Below are 13,354 nucleotides of genomic sequence, written 5' to 3' on the forward strand. Positions count from 1 at the left end.
ACCGTTGCCGGGGATCGTTCATGTTTGGACAACTGATGGTTCATCTTGTTGCTTAGATTAGGTAATTTTATTTTATGTTTAAGCTTTTTAATTTTAATTTCGAAAAAAGAAAAAAAAATGTGTGTTCTTCAGGATTTTTAAGAATGAATTCTAGAGTTTCATGAGATATGTTGAAGCCTGGCTGGCTGTTTAGCCATGTCTAATCTTTTGGACTGAGGCTTCTACTTCTCATTGACATGCTTGTATGTTTTATGCTAAAGCTTGGCTGGCAATTTGGCCATGTCTAATCTTTTGGACCGAAGCTTTCACTTAAAGCTTGGATGGCCATTTGGCCATGTCTAATTCTATTGGACCGAAACTCTAGACTAACATTGCATGATTCCTGGAATTCTTATTAAAAATCTTGTATCCCTTTATTTTCTTTTTTACAAAATAATTTTCAAAAAATTACAAAAGACATTAATAAAATAAAATAAAAACCAAAAATTTTATGTTTCTTGTTTGAGTCTAGTGTCAAATTTTAAGTTTGGTGTCAATTGCATGTTTTAACTTTTCTTAAAATTTTTGAAAATTCATGCATGTGTTCTTCATTGATCTTCAAGTTGTTCTTAATGATTTTCTTGGTTTGATCTTTACATTTTCGTGTTTTGTGTCTTTTCTTGTTTTTCATATGCATTCTTGAATTATTAGTGTCTAAAGTTTAAAAATTTCTAATTTTCGTGTCTTGCATGTGTTTCTTTTCTTAAAAATTTTCAAAAATATGTTCTTGATGTTCATCATGATCTTCAAAGTGTTCTTGGTGTTCATCTTGATATTCAAAGTGTTCTTGCATGCATTATTTGTTTTAATCTTAAATTCTTATGTCTTGTGTCATTTTGGTATTTTTCTCTCTCTTCATTAATTCAATAATAAAAAATAATATCTTTCCCTTATTTTACCCATAAATTTCAAAATTTTGGGTTGATTTAGTCAAAAGTTTTAAATTTTAGTTGTTTCTTGTTAGTCAAGTCAAAATTTTAATTTAAAAATTTTATCTTTTCAAATCTTTTTCAAAAAACAAATCTTTTTCATTTCCCTTCTTAATATTTTCAAAAATTTTAAAATTGGTTTTCAAAATTTTTTTCTTATTTTTATTTCATATTTTCGAAATTATTTCTAACATTTAATGTTGAGTAAAAAATTTTCAAGTTGTTACTTGCCTATTAAGAAAGGATCAATCTTTGAATTCTAGAATCATATCTTTTAGTTTCTTGTTAGTCAAGTAAGCAACTTTAATTTCAAAATCAAATCTTTTTAAATTTCTTCTTCAAATCTTTTTCAAAATAAATTTCAATCATATCTTTCAATCATATCTTTTTCAAAACTTAATTTCAAAATCTTTTTTTTTCTAACTTCTTATCTTTTTAAAATTGATTTTCAAATCTTTTTCAATTAACTACTTGACTTTTTGTTTGATTTTAAAAAGTTTTCTATTTCTTATCTTTTTCAAAACCACCTAACTACTTTTCTCTCTTTATTTTTCAAAAATCATTAACTACTTTTTCAAAATTCTTTTTAATTAACTAATTGTTTTAAATTCAAATTTTATTTTATTTCTTTTCTAAAATTTCGAATTCTAACTTAGAATTAAATAAAAACAAAAATATTTTTCTTTTAATTTTAAATAATTTTCGAATACACACACACTCTCTCTCTCTCATCTCTTTCTATTTATTTTAATTATTTACTAACATTCTTCTTCTTAAATTTCGAACTCTCTCCCTCTTTCTGTGTTCGAATTCTCTTCATTCTCTCTCTACCTCATTCTTCTATTCTTCTCTTCTTCTACTCACTTAAAGGAATCTCTATACTGTGACATAGAGGATTCCTCTTCTTCTCTGTTCTCTTCTTTTTCATATGAGCAGGAACAAGGATAAGAACATTCTTGTTGAAGCTGATCCTAAACCTGAAAGGACTCTAAAGAGGAAGCTAAGAGAAGCTAAAGCACAACACTCTGGAGAGGACCTTACAGAAATTTTTGAAAAAGAAGAAGACATGGCAGCCAAAAATAACAACAATGGTGGAGATGCAAGGAAGGTACTTGGTGACTTTCTTAACCAACTTCTGACTTCTATGGAAGAAGCATCTCAATTCCTACAATTGGAGCAAACAACTTTGATCTTAAGCCTCAATTAGTTTCTCTAATGCAGCAGAATTGCAAGTTTCTTGGACTTCCACTAGAAGATCCTCATTAGTTCTTAGCTGAATTCTTGCAAATCTATGACACTGTTAAGACCAATGGGGTTAATCCTGAGTTCTACAGACTTATGCTTTTCCCCTTTGCTGTAAGAGACAGAGCTAAAATATGGTTGGACTCACAACCAAAAGAAAGCCTGAACTCTTGGAAAAAGTTGGTCAATGCTTTCTTGGCCAAATTCTTTTCACCTCAAAAGTTGAGCAAGCTTAGAGTGGAAGTCCAAACCTTCAGACAGAAGGAAGGTGAATTCTTCTATGAAGCTTGGGAAAGATACAATAAATTGATCAGAAGGTGTCCTTCTGACATGCTTTCAGAATGGAGCATCTTATGTATATTCTATGATGGTCTGTCTGAATTGTCCAAGATGTCATTGGATTACTCTGTTGGAGGATCTCTTCATCTGAAGAAGACGCCTGCAGAAGCCCAGGAACTCATTAAAATAGTTGCAAATAACCAGTTCATGTATACTTCTGAAAGAAATCCTGTGAATAATGGGATGACTCAGAAGAAAGGAGTTCTTGAGATTGATACTCTGAATGTAATATTGGCTCAGAATAAAATATTGACTCAGCAAGTTCATATGATTTCTCAGAATCTGACTGGAACGCAAGCTACATCCGGCAGTGCTAAAGAAGCTTCCTCTGAAGAAGAAGCTTATGACCCTGAGAATCCTGTAATGCAAGAGGTGAATTACATAGGAGAATCCTATGGAAACACCTACAATCCTTGATGGAGGAATCATCCTAATTTCTCATGGAAGGATCAGCAGAAGCCTAATCAAGGCTTCAATAATAATAATGGTGGGAGAAATAGGTTCGGCAATAGCAAGCCTTTTCCATCATCTTCTGAGCAACAGACAGAGAATTCTAAGCAGAGCCACTCTGACTTAGCAACCATAGTATCTGATCTATCTAAGACCACTCTCAGTTTCATGATTGAAACAAGGTCCTCCATTAGAAATTTGGAGGCACAAGTGTCAACTGAGTAAAAGAGTCACTGAAACTCCTCCTAGTACTCTCCCAAGCAATACAGAAGAGAATCCAAAAGGAGAGTGCAAGGCCATAAATATACCCAACATGGCCGAAACTATAAAGGAGGAAGAGGCAGTGATTTCCAGAGAGGAAGACCTCAATAGATGTCCACTGACCACTAAGGAGTACCCTAATGAGGAACCAAAGGAATCTGAGGCTCATACAGAGACCATAGAGATTCCACTGAACTTACTATTGCCATTTATGAGCTCTGATGAGTATTCTTCCTCTGAAGAGTATAAAGATATTATTAAAGAGCAAGTTGCTCAGTACCTAGGAGCAATCATGAAGCTAAATGCCAAGTTATTTGGTAATGAGACTTAGGAGGATGAACCTCCATTGCTCATCAATGAACTGAATACTTTGGGGCAACTGAAATTACCTCAGAAGAAACCGGGTCTCGGAAAGTTCTTAATACCTTGTACCATAGGCACCATGACCTTTGAGAAGGCTCTGTGTGACCTGGGATCAGAAATAAACCTCATGCCACTCTCTGTAATGGAGAAACTAGGGATCTTTGAGGTACAAGCTACAAGAATCTCACTAGAGATGGCAGACAAATCAAGAAAACTGGCTTATGGACTTGTAGAGGATGTCTTAGTGAAGGTTGAAGGCTTTTACATCCCTGCTGATTTCATAATCCTAGACACTGGGAAGGATGAAGATGAATCCATCATCCTTGGAAGACCCTTCCTAGCCACAGCAAGAGTTGTGATTGATGTGGACAGAAGAGAGTTATTCCTGCAACTGAATGAGGACTACCTTATGTTTAAAGCTCAAGGATCTTCTTCTGTAACCATGGAGAGGAAGCATGAAAAGCTTCTCTCAATACAGAGTCAAACAGAGCCCCCACACTCAACTTCTAAGTTTGGTGTTGGGAGGCCACCATTAAGCTCTGAGTCTTTGTGAAGCTCTCTAAGAGCTTCACTATCAAGCTATTGACATTAAAGAAGTGCTTGTTGGGAGGCAACCCAATGTTATTTAATAATATTTAATTTTATAGACATTTGTTTTCCATTGTTATTTTATGTTTTCTTTAGGTTGATGATCATGTGAAGTCATAAAAACAGCTACAGAATTAAAGCAAAATGAAAAATAGCATGAAAAATAGCACACCTTGGAGGACAGGCTTACTGGCGTTTAAACGCTAGTAAGGATAGCAGAATGGGCGTTTAACGCCTAGCCTGGCAGCATTCTGGGTGTTAAACGCCAGAATGGGCAGCATTCCGGGTGTTTAACGCCAGAAAAGGGTGTCTGGCTGGCGTTAAACGCCAGAAAGGGGCAGCAGACTGGCGTTTAACGCCAGGAAAGGTAGCAAAGCTGGCATTTAATGCCAGAATTAGCACACAGTGGGCATTTGAATGCCAGAATGGTGCAGGGAGCAGAATTCCTTGACACCTTAGGATCTGTGGACCCCACAGGATCCCCACCTACCCCTTCTCTTCTTCTCTCCTCTTCACACATTTCCATAACACTCTTCCCCAAATACCCTTGACCAATCACATCATTACCTCTTCCCCAAACACCCTTCACCTATCAAATCCTACCCTCTTCCCCATATCCTCTTCACCTCTCACATCCATCCATCATAAATCCCACCTACCTCACCATTCAAATTCAAACCATTTCCCTCCCAAACCCACCCATTCTCACACGGATTCCCTCTCTCCTTTACCCTATAAATACCCCTCCTCACTCCCTTCACTTTCACACATCACAAACAATTCTTTCCCCCTTGGCCGAAACCACTACTACCCTTCATCTCCTCCATTTCTTCTTCTTTTACTCCTTTCTTTCTTTTTTTGCTCGAGGACGAGCAAACCTTTTAAGTTTGGTGTGGAAAAAGCTCTGCTTTTTGTTTTTTCATAACCACTAATGGCACCTATGGCTGGAGAAACCTCTAGAAAAAGGAAAGGGAAGGCAATTGCTTCCACCTCCGAGTCATGGAAGATGGAGAGATTCATCTCAAAGGTCCATCAAGACCACTTCTATGAAGTTGTGGCCAAGAAAAAGGTGATCCCTGAGGTCCCCTTCAAGCTCAAAAAGAGTGAATATCCGGAGATCCGACATGAGATTCAAAGAAGAGGTTGGAAAACTCTCACCAACCCCATTCAACAAATCAGAATCTTAATGGTTCAAGAGTTCTATGCTAATGCATGGATCACTAAGAACCATGATCAAAGTATGAACCCAAACCCAAAGAATTGGCTCACAATAGTTCAGGGGAATTACTTGGATTTCAGTCCAAAAAATGCGAGGTTGGCATTCAACTTGCCAATGATGCAAGGAGATCCTCACCCTTTCACTAGAAGGGTCAACTTTGATCAAGGGTTCGACCAAGTCCTTAGGGACATTTGTGTGGAAGGAGCTCAATGGAAGAGAGACTCAAGAGGCAAGCCGGTTCAACTAAGAAGGCATGACCTCAAATCCGTGGCTAGGGGATGGTTGGAGTTCATCCAACGCTCTATCATTCCTACTAGCAACCGGTTTGAAGTTACAATAGACCGGGCTATCATGATCCATAGCATCATGAATGGAGAGAAAGTAGAAGTTCATGAGATCATATCCCTAGAACTCTACAAGGTGGCGGACAAGCCCTCTACTTTGGCAAGGTTAGCCTTTCCTCATCTCATCTGTACCGTATGCAATTCAGCTGGAATTGTCATAGAGGAAGACATCCTCATTGAAGGAGACAAGCCCATCACTAAGAAAAGGATGGAGCAAACAAGAGAGCCCACTCATGGACCTCAACAAGAGAATGAGGAAATTCCTCATCAAGAAATCCCTGAGATGCCTCAAGGGATGCACTTTCCTCCATACAATTATTGGGAGCAAATCAACACCTCCTTAGGAGAACTGAGTTCCAACATGGGACAACTAAGGATGGAGCACCAAGAGCATTCCATCATCCTCCATGAAATTAGAGAGGACCAAAAGGCCATGAGAGAGGAGCAACAAAGGCAAGGAAGAGACATAGAGAAACTCAAGCACTCCATAAGATCTTCAAGAGGAAGAACTAGCCTCCATCACTAAGGTGGACCTGTTCTTTAATTTCCTTGTTCTTATTTTTCTGTTTTTTGATTTCTGTGCTTTATGTTTTATCTATGTTTGTGTCCTTATTACATGATCATTAGTATCTAATGTCTATGTCCTAAAGCTATGAATGTCCTATAAATCCTTCACCTTTCTTAAATGAAAAATGTTTTTATTTGCAAAAGAACAAGAAGTGCATGATTTTGAATTCTATCTTGAAATTAGTTTAATTATTTTGATGTCGTGGCAATACTTTTTGTTTTCAGAATGAATGCTTGAACAGTGCATATTTTTGAATTTGTTGTTTATGAATGTTAAAATTGTTAGCTCTTGAAAGAATAATGAAAAAGGAGAAATGTTATTGATAATCTGAAAAATCATAAAATTGATTCTTGAAGCAAGAAAAAGCAGTGAACACAAAGCTTGCGGAAAAAAAAAGAAAAAAAATTGGCGAAAAATAAAGAAAAAAAAAGAAAGAAAAAGAAAAAGCAAGCAGAAAAAGCCAATAACCCTTTAAACCAAAAGGCAAGGGTAAAGAGGATCCAAGGCTTTGAGCATTAATGGATAGAAGGGCCCAAAGGAATAAAATCCTGGCCTAAGCGGCTAAACCAAGCTGTCCCTAACCATGTGCTTGTGGCGTGAAGGTGTCAAGTGAAAAGCTTGAGACTAAGCGGTTAAAGTCGCGGTCCAAAGCAAAAAGAGTGTAATTAAGAGCTCTGGGCACCTCTAACTGGGGACTCTAGCAAAGCTGAGTCACAATCTGAAAAGGTTCACCCAGTTATGTCTCTGTGGCATTTATGTATTCGGTGGTAATACTGGAAAAAAAATGCTTAGGGTCAGGGCCAAGACTCATAAAGTAGCTGTGTTCAAGAATCAACACACTGAACTAAGAGAATCAATAACAATATCTAAATTCTAAGTTCCTATGGATGCCAATCATTCTAAACTTCAAAGGATAAAGTGAGATGCCAAAACTGTTCAGAAGCAAAAAGGCTACTAGCCCCGCTCATCTAATTGGAACTAAGTTCATTGATAAGTTTGGAATTCATTGTATATTCTCTTCTTTTTATCCTATTTTATTTTTAGTTACTTCGAGACAAGCAACAATTTAAGTTTGGTGTTGTGATGAGCGGATAATTTATACCCTTTTTGGCATTGTTTTTACATAGTTTTTAGTATGTTTTGGTTACTTTTTATTGTATTTTTATTAGTTTTTATTCAAAAATCACATTTATGGACTTTACTATGAGTTTGTGTGTTTTTCTGTGATTTCAGGTATTTTTTGGCTGAAATTGAGGGACCTGAGCAAAAATCAGATTCAGAGGCTGAAAAAGGACTACAGATGTTATTGGATTCTGACGCTGCTGCAGTCGAAATGGATTTTCTGGAGTTACAGAAGCCCAATTGGCACGCTCTCAATTGCGTTGGAAAGTAGACATCCTGGGCTTTCCAACAATATATAAAAGTTTATATTTTGCCTGAGCTTTGATGGCCCAAACTGGTGCCCAAAGCCAGCCTAAAACTTTCTGGCGTAAAACGCCCAAACTGGCACCAGAATTGGAGTTAAACGCCCAAACTGACACCAAAGCTGGTGTTTAACTCCAAGGACAGCCTATGCACGAAAAAGCTTCAATGCTCATCCCAAGCACACACCAAGCGGGCCCCGAAAGTGGATCTCTGCACTATCTGCACTTAGTTACTCATTTTCTGTAAACCTAGGTTACTAGTTTAGTATAAAAACTACTTTTAGAGATTTATTTTACATCTTTGGAATATCTTCGGATCACTTTTGATCTTTTATCATACTTTTCATCTATTGTTCATGTTTGGAGGCTGGCCATTCGGCCATGCCTATACCTCTTTCACTTATGTATTTTCTACGGTGGAGTTTCTACACCCTATAGATTAAGGTGTGGAGCTCTGCTGTTCTTCATGAATTAATGCAAAGTACTATTATTTTCTCTCAATTCACGCCTACTTCTTCTCCAAGATATACTCTCGTTCTTAATTCAGTTAAGTCAGAATGAAGGGGTGACCCGTGACAATCACCCAATCTTCGTTACTCGCTTAGCCGAGATCTGCGTGCCTGACAACCACAAAGCGGTTTACATGATGTTCAACGTAGTCATTGGACGATAGCCAGAGTATATTCTCTTGGGTATCTAATACATGGACTGAGTTCGTGAGATTAGTATCTTTTTGGTATAGGTGATGAGCGGATATTTTATACGCTTTTTGGAGTTAATTTCATATAGATTTTAGTATATTTTAGTTAGTTTTTAGTTTATTCTCATTAGTTTCTAGGCAAAATTCATATTTCTGGACTTTACTATGAGTTTGTGTGTTTTTCTGTAATTTCAGGTATTTTCTGGCTGAAATTGAGGGAGCTGAGCAAAAATCTGATTCAGGCTGAAAAAGGACTACTGATGCTGTTGGATTCTGACCTCTCTACACTCAAAATAGAATTTCTGGAGCTACAGAAGTCCAAATGGCGCGCTTCCAATTGCGTTAGAAAGTAGACATCCAGGGCTTTCCAGCAATATATAATAGTCCATACTTTGCTCAAGGATAGACGACGTAAACTGGCGTTTAACGCCAGTTCCATGCTGCTGTCTGGCGTCCAGCGCCAGAAACAAGTTACAAAGTGGAGTTCAACGCCAGAAATAGGTTACAACCTGGCGTTGAACGCCCAAAATAGCCCAGGCACGTGAGAAGCTTTAGTCTCAACCCCAGCACACACCAAGTGGGCCCCAGAAGTAGATTTCTGCACTATCTGTCATAGTCTACTCATTTTCTGTAAACCTAGGTTACCAGTATAGTATTTAAACAACTTTTAGAGATTTATTTTGTATCTCATGACATTTTAGATCTGAACTTTGTACCTTTTGACGGCATGAGTCTCTAAACTCCATTGTTGGGGGTGAGGAGCTCTGCTGTGCCTCGATGAATTAATGCAAGTATCTCTGTTTTCCATTCAAACATGCGTGTTCCTATCTAAGATATCTATTCGCGCCTAATTATGGAGAAGGTGATGATCCGTGACATTCATCACCTTCCTCAATCCATGAACGTGTGTCTGACAATCACCTCCGTTCTACATCAGATTGAATGAATATCTCTTAGATTCCTTAATCAGAATTTCCGTGGTATAAGCTAGAATCCATTGGCAGCATCCTTGAGAATCCGGAAAGTCTAAACCTTGTCTGTGGTATTTCTAGTAGGATTCTGGGATTGGATGACTGTGACGAGCTTCAAACTCGCGAGTGCTGGGCGTAGTGACTGACGCAAAAGGATAGCGAATCCTATTCCGGTATGATCGAGAACCTACAGATGATTAGCCGTGCAGTGACAGCGCACCTGGACCATTTTCACTGAAAGGAAGGATGGTAGCCATTGACAACGGTGATCCTCCAACACACAGCTTGCCGTAGGAGGGACGTGCGTGCGTGAAGAAGAAGATAGGGAGAAAGCAGAGATTCAAAGGACAAAGCATCTCCAAAACTCCAACATATTCTCTAAGAATGCAAAACAAGTATTTAATTCGCACTCCTTTATTTTCCACTATTTAAACTGATAAACATAATTGACTTTCTGACTAAGATTTACAAGATAACCATAGATTGCTTCAAACCAACAATCTCCGTGGGATTCGACCCTTACTCACGTAAGGTATTACTTGGACGACCCAGTGCACTTGCTAGTTAGTGGTACGAGTGTGAAAAGTGTGATTCATCATTCGTGCACCAAGTTTTTGGTGCCGTTGCCGGAGATTGTTCGTGTTTGAACAACTGACGGTTTATTTTGTTTCTTAGATTAGGAAAATTTTTCTTTTTGGTTTAGAGTCTCTTATTATTGTTCTTGGTTAAAAATATCCTTCTTCAAAACAAGTGTTACATTTATTGCCCAATTGGCTAGAGTGTTGGTTTATGTTCTTGATGATTGCGCACCAGTTTTATTAAAAATCTTTTTCAAAAAATAATTTTTCTATTAAATTCTGTGCCAAACTTTAAGTTTGGTGTTTTCTTGTTGATTTTTCTGTGTTTTTCGAAAATTTTAGTTTGGTTTTCTAAAAGAATTTTAAGTTTGGTGTTCTTCCTTCATGTTCTTGTATTCTTATGAGTCTTCAAAGTGTTCTTGAGTTTTCCTTGTGTCTTGATCTTAAAATTTTTAAGTTTGGTGTTCCTTGGTGTTTTCCCTCCAAAATTTTTGAAAACTAGGAGCATTAGATCTAAAAAATTTTTAAATCTTGTGCTATTTTATTGTTTTTCTCTTTCCTCACTAAATTCAAAAATATCTTTTCTCTCTATTTCTAAAACAAATTTTCGAAAATTATTTTCTAAAAATTCAGATTTTTTTTTCAAAATTTAAAAACTTTTCCAAATCATATCTTTTTCAAAACTTCCTAACCACTTTCTCTCTCCTCAATTTTTTCGAAAATATTCACCTATTTTTTTACTTTATTTTAATTTATTTATTTTCTAAATAAGTAAATAAATAAATAAATAAATAAATAAAAATAAATTTTTTATTTTACATCATCTCCCTTTCTCCATCATGGATCTAAGTGGAAATGAACAGTCCAGGAGGACTCTGGGGTCATATGCTAACCCCTCTACTGCTTCATATGGGAGTAGTATCTGCATACCCTCCATTGGAGTCAGTAGCTTTGAGTTGAATCCTCAGCTCATTATCATGGTGCAGCAAAGCTGCCAATATTCCGGTCTTCCACAGGAAGAACCTACAGAGTTTCTGGCACAATTTTTACAAATTGCTGACACAGTACATGATAAGGAAATAGATCAGGATGTCTACAGACTATTACTGTTTCCGTTTGCTGTAAAAGATCAAGCTAAGAGGTGGTTAAATAACCAACCTAAGGCCAGCATAAGGACATGGAAACAGCTGACAGAAAAATTCCTGAATCAATACTTTCCCCCAAAACGGATGACACAGCTAAGGCTGGACATCCAAGGCTTCAAACAAGGAGATAATAAATCTCTTTATAATGCCTGGGAGAGATACAGAGAGATGCTACGAAAATGTCCCTCTGAAATGTTTTCAGAGTGGGTTCAGTTAGACATCTTCTATTATGGGCTTGCAGAAGGAGCTCAGATGTCTCTGGATTACTCAGCTGGTAGATCTATCCACATGAGAAAGACAATTGAAGAAGCTCAAGAGCTCATTGATACAGTTGCCAGGAATCAGCATCTGTACCTAAGCAGTGACCCTTCCATGAAAGAGGAGGTTAAAACAGTGACTGTTGAACTCAGCCCTGTAAAACAAGCTGCTGAATTCAATCAGCAATTGGACTTTCTAACAAAGCAGTTAGCCGAATTCAAGGATAAACTACAAGAGACAAGGATGGCTAATATAAATATGGAAGAACAATTGAAGCAAACAAAACAGCAGCTGTCAAGACAAATAACAGAAGAATGCCAAGCAGTTCAATTGAGAAGTGGGAAAATATTAAATACCCCACCTCAAGGCAGCAAAGAGCCAAGGAATGAGCAAACCACCCAAAATTCACCTGAGGACAGTAAGAGCCCAGGGAAAAGTAATTCTGGTGTTAAAACGCCAGCAATCTGGTGGAAGGCTGGCGCTGAACGCCCAGACCATGCCCAAGACTGGCGTTCAACGCCATAAACAAGCAAGGATCTGGCGTTGAACGCCCAAAATGGGCAGGATCTGGCGTTGAACGCCCAAAATGGGCACAGTTCTGGCGTTCAGACGCCAGGAACAGACAAGGAGTTGGCGTCTAACGTCACTCCAGCTTCTAACTCTGGCACTCAACTGCCAGTGAGGGATCAGACACGCACAAGTGCTGATGACAACCCCTCTAAAAAGGCTTCTTCAACCACTTCTATAGGCAATAAACTTACAGCAACTAAGGTTGAAGAATATAAAGCCAAGATACCTTATCCTCAAAAACTCCGGAAAGAGGAGCAGGATAAGCAATTTGCTCGCTTTGCAGATTATCTCAGGACTCTTGAAATAAAGATTCCATTTGCAGAGGCACTTGAGCAAATACCTTCTTATGCCAAGTTCATGAAAGAGATCTTGAGTCATAAAAAGGATTGGAGAGAAACAGAAAGAGTTCTCCTCACTGAAGAATGCAGTGCAGTCATTCTAGAAAGCATTCCTGAAAAGCTTAAAGACCCTGGGAGTTTTCTGATACCATGCATATTAGGAGGTAACTGCACCAAGACAGCTTTGTGCGATCTTGGGGCAAGCATCAACCTAATACCTGCATCCACTATCAGAAAGCTTGGCTTAACTGAAGAAGTTAAACCAACCCGGATATATCTCCAACTTGCTGATGGCTCCATTAAATACCCATCAGGCGTGATTGAAGACATGATTGTCAGAGTTGGGCCATTCGCCTTTCCCACTGACTTTGTAGTGCTGGAAATGGAGGAGCACAAGAGTGCTACTCTCATTCTAGGAAGACCCTTCCTAGCAACTGGACGAACCCTCATTGATGTCCAACAAGGGGAAATAACCCTGAGAGTCAATGATGATGAGTTTAAGTTGAATGCTATCAAAGCCATGCAGCATCCAGACACATCAAAAGACTGCATGAAAGTTGATCTTATTGACTCTTTGGTAGAAGAGATCAACATGGCTGAGAGTCTCGAATCAGAGTTAGAAGACATCTTTAAAGATGTTCAGCCTGATTTGGAGGATTCAGAGGAGATTAGAGAGCCTCTGAAATTTCCTCTGGAAGAGGAAAAACCTCCTAAACCCGAGCTCAAACCATTACCACCATCCTTGAATATGTATTTCTGGGAGAAGGTGACACTTTTCTAGTGATCATAAGCTCTGCTTTAAACCCACAGGAAGAGGAAGCACTTATTCAAGTGCTGAGGACACACAAGACAGCTCTTGGGTGGTCCATAGGTGACCTTAAGGGCATAAGCCCAGCTAGATGCATGCACAAAATCTTACTGGAGGATAATGCTAAACCAGTGGTTCAACCACAGAGGCGGCTAAATCCAGCCATGAAGGAAGTGGTGCAGAAAGAGGTCACCAAATTACTAGAGGCTGGGATTATTTA

The 13,354-nt window shown here is 38.2% G+C and overlaps 1 non-coding gene across 1 annotated transcript; it reads right to left on the bottom strand.

The window, feature by feature from the left end:
- Positions 1-2,438: 2,438 nt before the first annotated feature.
- Positions 2,439-2,546, bottom strand: LOC112774004 (small nucleolar RNA R71). The gene has a single exon (XR_003188519.1). It is a non-coding gene; the product is annotated as a small nucleolar RNA R71 (small nucleolar RNA).
- Positions 2,547-13,354: the final 10,808 nt, after the last annotated feature.

This window comes from Arachis hypogaea, chromosome 18 (assembly GCF_003086295.3).
Source record: "Arachis hypogaea cultivar Tifrunner chromosome 18, arahy.Tifrunner.gnm2.J5K5, whole genome shotgun sequence".
Lineage (NCBI taxonomy): Eukaryota > Viridiplantae > Streptophyta > Magnoliopsida > Fabales > Fabaceae > Arachis > Arachis hypogaea.